This window comes from Hordeum vulgare, chromosome 4H (assembly GCF_904849725.1).
Source record: "Hordeum vulgare subsp. vulgare chromosome 4H, MorexV3_pseudomolecules_assembly, whole genome shotgun sequence".
Lineage (NCBI taxonomy): Eukaryota > Viridiplantae > Streptophyta > Magnoliopsida > Poales > Poaceae > Hordeum > Hordeum vulgare.
This window is the reverse complement of record NC_058521.1, coordinates 454208522-454215615: the sequence shown is the minus strand read 5'-3', so window position 1 is coordinate 454215615 and position 7094 is coordinate 454208522.

Here is a 7094-nt window from a genome sequence, read left to right as displayed (position 1 = left end):
CTCAAATATTCTCCTCCACGATCAGATCGTAGACACTTAATTTTTCTATCACGTTGATTCTCGACCTCACTCTGAAATTCCTTGAACTTTTCAAACGTCTCAGATTTGTGCTTCATCAAGTAGATATACCCATACCTACTCAAATCATCGGTGAGAGTGAGAACATAATGATAGCCACCGCGAGCTTCAATGTTCATTGGACCACACACATCAGTATGTATTATTTCCAATAAGTCGGTTACTCTCTCCATTATTCCTGAGAATGGAGTCTTAGTCATCTTGCCCATGAGGCACGGTTCGCATGTGTCAAATGATTCAAAGTCAAGAGACTCTAATAGTCCATCAGTATGGAGCTTCTTCATGCGCTTAACACCGATATGACCAAGGCGGCAGTGCCACAAGTATGTAGAACTATCATTATCAACTTTACATCTTTTGGTACTCACACTATGAATATGTGTAACATCACGATCGAGATTCATCAAGAATAAACCATTCACCAGCGGAGTATGACCATAAAACATATCACTCATATAAATAGAACAACCATTATTCTCTGACTTAAATGAGTAGCCGTCTCGCATTAAGCAAGACCCTGATACAATATTCATGCTCAAAGCTGGTACTAAATAACAATTATTAAGGTTTAAAACTAATCCCAACGGTAGATGTAGAGGTAGCGTGCCGACGGCGATCACATCGACCTTGGAGCCATTCCCGACGCGCATCGTCACCTCGTCCTTGGCCAGTCTCCGCTTATTCCGCAGTTCCTGGTTTGAGTTGCAAATGTGAGCAACAACACCGGTATCAAATACCCAGGAGCTACTACTGTTGGAATTATGCCCTAGAGGCAATAACAAATATAGTTATTATTATAATTCATGTATCAAGATAATCGTTTATTATCCATGCTATAATTGTATTGAATAAAGACTTATATACATGTGTGGATACATAGACAAAACACTGTCCCTAGCAAGCCTCTAGTTAGCTAGCCAGTTGATCAAAGATAGTCAGGGTCTTCTGATTATGAACAAGGTGTTGTTGCTTGATAACTAGATCACGTCATTAGGAGAATCACGTGATGGACTAGACCCAAACTGATAGACGTAGCATGTTGATCGTGTCATTTTGTTGCTACTGTTTTCTGCGTGTCAAGTATTTGTTCCTATGACCATGAGATCATATAACTCACTGACACCGGAGGAATGCTTTGTGTGTATCAAACGTCGCAACGTAACTGGGTGACTATAAAGATGCTCTACAGGTATCTCTGAAGGTGTTCGTTGAGTTAGTATGGATCGAGGCTGGGATTTGTCACTCCGTGTGACGGAGAGGTATCTCGAGGCCCACTCGGTAATACAACATCACACACAAGCCTTGCAAGCAATGTGACTTAGTGTAAGTTGCGGGATCTTGTATTACGGAACGAGTAAAGAGACTGGCCGATAAACGAGATTGAAATAGGTATGCGGATACTGACGATCGAATCCCGGGCAAGTAACATACCGAAGGACAAAGGGAATGACATACGGGATTATATGAATCCTTGGCACTGAGGTTCAAACGATAAGATCTTCGTAGAATATGTAGGATCCAATATGTGCATCCAGGTCCTGCTATTGGATATTGACAGAGGAGTCTCTCGGGTCATGTCTACATAGTTCTCGAACCAGCAGGGTCTGCACACTTAAGGTTCGACGTTGTTTTATGCATATTTGAGTTATATGGTTGGTTACCGAATGTTGTTCGGAGTCCCGGATGAGATCGCGGACATCACGAGGGTTTCCGGAATGGTCCGGAAACAAAGATTGATATATAGGATGACCTCATTTGATTACCGGAAGGTTTTCGGAGTTACCGGGAATGTACCGGGAATGACGAATGGGTTCCGGGTGTTCACCGGGGCGGGGGGGGGGGGGCAACCCACCCCGGGGAAGCCCATAGGCCTTGGGGGTGGCGCACCAGCCCTTAGTGGGCTGGTGGGACAGCCCAAGAAGGCCCTATGCGCCATAGGAAGAAAATCAAAGAGAAAAAAAAAGAAAAAAAGAGGAGGTGGGAAAAGGGGGAAGGACTCCTCCTTCCAAACCTAGTTGGACTCGGTTTGGAAGGGGAGGGTTGCCCCCCTTGGCTCGGCCGAACCCCTTGGGGGTCCTTGGACCCCAAGGCAAGGCTCCCCCTCTTCCCCCTATATATACGGATGTTTTAGGGCTGATTTGACACAACTTTGCCACGGCAGCCCGACCACATATCTCCACGGTTTTACCTCTAGATCGCGTTTCTGCGGAGCTCGGGCGGAGCCCTGCTGAGATAAGATCATCACCAACCTCCGGAGCGCCGTCACGCTGCCGGAGAACTCATCTACCTCTCCGTCTCTCTTGCTGTATCAAGAAGGCCGAGATCATCGTCGAGTTGTACGTGTGCTGAACGCGGAGGTGCCGTCCGTTCGGCACTAGATCGTGGGATTGATCGCGGGACGGTTCGCGGGGCGGATCGAGGGACGTGAAGACCTTCCACTACATCAACCGCGTTTCTTAACGCTTCTGCTGTGCGGTCTACAAGGGTACGTAGATCGAATATCCCCTCTCGTAGATGGACATCACCATGATAGGTCTTCGTGCGCGTAGGAAATTTTTTGTTTCCCATGCGACGTTCCCCAACAGTGGCATCATGAGCTAGGTTCATGCGTAGATGTCTTCTCGAGTAGAACACAAAAGTTTTTGTGGGAGGTGATGTGCGTTTTGCTGCCCTCCTTAGTCTTTTCTTGATTCCGCGGTATTGTTGGATTGAAGCGGCTTGGACCGACATTACTCGTACGCTTACGAGAGACTGGTTTCATCGCTACGAGTAACCTCGTTGCTCAAAGATGACTCGCAAGTGTCAGTTTCTCCAACTTTAGTTGAATCGGATTTGACCGAGGAGGTCCTTGGATGAGGTTAAATAGCAACTCATATATCTCCGTTGTGGTGTTTTCGTAAGTAAGATGCGATCCTACTAGATACCCATGGTCACCACGTAAAACATGCAACAACAAATTAGAGGACGTCTAACTTGTTTTTGCAGGGTATGCTTGTGATATGATATGGCCAACGATGTGATGTGATATATTGGATGTATGAGATGATCATGTTGTAATAGATAATATCGACTTGCACGTCGATGGTACGGCAACCGGCAGGAGCCATAGGGTTGTCTTTATACTAACGTTTGTGCTTGCAGATGCGTTTACTATTTTGCTAGGATGTAGCTTTAGTAGTAATAGCATGAGTAGCACGACAACCCCGATGGCGACACGTTGATGGAGATCATGGTGTGGCGCCGGTGACAAGAAGATCGTGCCGGTGCTTTGGTGATGGAGATCAAGGAGCACGTGATGATGGCCATATCATGTCACTTATGAATTGCATGTTATGTTAATCCTTTTATGCACCTTATTTTGCTTAGAACGACGGTAGCATTATGAGGTGATCTCTCACTAAAATTTCAAGACGAAATTGTGTTCTCCCCGACTGTGCACCGTTGCTACAGTTCGTCGTTTCGAGACACCACGTGATGATCGGGTGTGATAGACTCAACGTTCACATACAACGGGTGCAAAATAGTTGCGCACGCGGAACACTCGGGTTAAGCTTGACGAGCCTAGCATGTGCAGACATGGCCTCGGAACACATGAGACCGAAAGGTCGATCATGAATCATATAGATGATATGATTAGCATAGGGATGCTTACCACTGAAACTATACTCAACTCACGTGATGATCGGACTTGAGCTAATGTAAGTGGATCATGAACCACTCAAATGACTAGAGATATGTACTTTTTGAGTGGGAGTTTAGCAAGTAATTTGATTAAGTTAAACTCTAATTATCTTGAACATAGTCTAAGTCCACTTTGAATATATTTGTGTTGTAGATCATGGCTCACGCGACAGTCACCCTGAATTTTAATACGTTCCTAGAGAAAGCTAAGTTGAAAGATGATGGAAGCAACTTTGTAGACTGGGCTCGTAATCTTAAGCTGATCTTACAAGCTGGGAAGAAGGATTATGTCCTTAATGCTGCGCTAGGAGATGAACCACCCGCTACGACTGACCAGGATGTTAAGAACGCTTGGTTAACACGTAAGGAGAACTACTCAGTAGTTCAATGTGCAGTCTTGTATGGCTTAGAACCGGGACTTCAACGTCGCTTTGAGCGTCATGGAGCACTTGAGATGTTCCAGGAGTTGAAGTTCATCTTTCAGAAGAACGCCTGGATCGAGAGGTATGAGACCTCCGATAAATTCTATGCTTGCAAGATGGAGGAGAACTCGTCTGTCAGTGAACATGTGCTCAAAAGGTCTGGGTACTCAAACCGTCTAGCTGAGCTGGGGATTGAACTCCCGCAAGAGGCTATCACTGACAAAATCCTTCAATCACTGCCGCCAAGCTATAAAGGCTTTGTGTTGAACTACAACATGCAAGGGATGAAAAAGCCACCCGGCGAGTTGTTTGCGATGGTGAAAGTCGCAGAGTCTGAACTCCGTAAAGAGCATCAAGTGTTGATGGTGAATAAGACCACTAGTTTCAAGAGAAATGGCAAAGGCAAGAAGGCTAATTCAATGAAGCGCGGCAGGCCTGTTGCCAATCCGACGAAGAAACCCAAAGCTGGACCTAAACCTAAAACAGAGTGTTACTATTGCAAGGGTATGGGTCACTGGAAGCGCAATTGCCCCAAGTATCTGGCTGATAAGAAGGCGGCCAAAGAAAAAATCAGGTATATTTGATATACATGTTATTGATGTGTACTTAACCGGTTCTCGTAGTAGTGCCTGGGTATTCGATACCGGTTCTGTTGCTCATATTTGCAACTCGAAACAGGAACTGCGGAATAGACGAAGGCTGGCGAAAGATGAAGTGACGATGCGCGTAGGAAATGGTTCCAAGGTTGATGCAATCGCCGTCGGCACAGTTTCACTTCAGTTACCATCAAGATTAGTTATGAACTTGAATCATTGTTATTTAGTGCCTGCGTTGAGCATGAACATTATATCTGGATCTTGTTTATTGCGAGACGGTTACTCTTTTAAGTCAGAGAATAATGGTTGTTCTATTTCTATGAGTAACATCTTTTATGGTCATGCACCCAATGTGAGAGGATTGTTCATATTGAATCTTGATAGTGATACACACATACATAACATTGAGACCAAAAGAGTTAGAGTTAACAATGATAGCGCCATATTTTTGTGGCACTGCCGCTTAGGTCATATTGGTATAAAGCGCATGAAGAAACTCCATGCCGATGGACTTTTGGAGTCACTTGACTTTGATTCACTTGACACGTGCGAACCATGCCTCATGGGCAAGATGACTAAAACTCCGTTCTCCGAAACAATGGAGCGTGCAAGTGACTTGTTGGAAATCATACATACCGATGTGTGCGGTCCGATGAGCGTAGAGGCGCGCGGCGGATATCGTTACTTTCTCACCTTCACCGACGATTTAAGTAGATATGGTTATGTCTACTTAATGAAGCACAAGTCTGAAACATTTGAAAAGTTCAAGCAATTTCAGAGTGAAGTTGAAAATCATCGTAACAAGAAGATCAAGTTCCTACGGTCTGATCGTGGGGGTGAATATCTGAGTTTCGAGTTTGGTGCTCACTTAAGACAAGTGGAATTGTTGCACAATTAACACCGCCTGGAACACCACAGCGTAATGGTGTGTCTGAACATTGTAATCGTACTTTATTAGAGATGGTGCGATCTATGATGTCTCTTACCGATTTGCCGTTATCATTTTGGGGTTATGCATTAGAAACAGCTGCATTCACTTTAAATAGGGCACCATCAAAATCCGTTGAGACGACACCATACGAACTGTGGTATGGCAAAAGGCCAAAGTTGTCGTTTCTTAAAGTTTGGGGATGTGATGCTTATGTCAAAAAGCTTCAGCCTGAAAAGATGGAACCCAAAGCGGAAAAGTGCATCTTCATAGGTTACCCAAAAGAGACAGTTGGGTACACCTTCTATCTCAAATCCGAGGGCAAAGTGTTTGTTGCTAAAAACGGAGCTCTTCTCGAGAAGGAGTTTCTCTCGAGAGAATTGAGTGGGAGGAAGATAGAACTTGATGAGGTTGTCGAACCTCTCATCCCTCTAGATGGTGGCGCAGGGCAAGGGAAACGTTTGTCATTGCGACGCCGGTTGAGGAGGAAGTTAATGATGATGATCATGAAACTCCGGTTCAAGTTCCTGTCAAAACACGCAGGTCGACAAGACCACGTGCTGCTCCAGAGTGGTACGGTAATCCCGTTTTGTCAATCATGTTGTTAGACAACAATGAACCTGCAAGTTATGAAGAAGCAATGGTGGGCCCAGATTCCAACAAATGGCTAGAAGCCATGAAGTCCGAGATAGGATCCATGTATGAGAACAAAGTGTGGACTTTGGAAGTACTACCTGAGGGCCGCAAGGCTATTCAGAACAAATGGATCTTTAAGAGGAAGACGGACGCTGACGGCAATGTGACCGTTTATAAAGCTCGACTTGCGGCAAAGGGTTTTTCACAAGTTCAAGGAGTTGACTACGATGAGACATTCTCACCCGTAGCGATGCTTAAGTCCGTCAGAATCATGTTAGCAATAGCTGCATTTTTCGATTATGAAATCCGGCAGATGGATGTCAAAATGGCGTTCCTTAACGGTTTCCTTAAGGAAGAGTTGTATATGATGCAACCCGAAGGTTTTATCGATCCTAAGAATGCTATCAAGGTGTGCAAGCTCCAGCGATCCATTTATGGACTGGTGCAAGCATCTCGGAGTTGGAACCAACGCTTTGATGAGGTGATCAAAGCATTTGGGTTTATACAAGTGGTTGGAGAATCTTGTATTTACAAGAAAGTGAGTGGGAGCTCTGTGGCGTTTCTAATATTATATGTGGATGACATATTGCTGATTGGAAACAACGTAGAGTTTTTGGAGAGCATAAAGGATTACTTGAATAAAAGTTTCTCTATGAAGGACCTAGGAGAAGCTGCTTACATTCTAGGCATTAAGATCTACAGGGATAGATCAAAACGCCTGATAGGACTTTCACAAACCTCATACCTTGATAA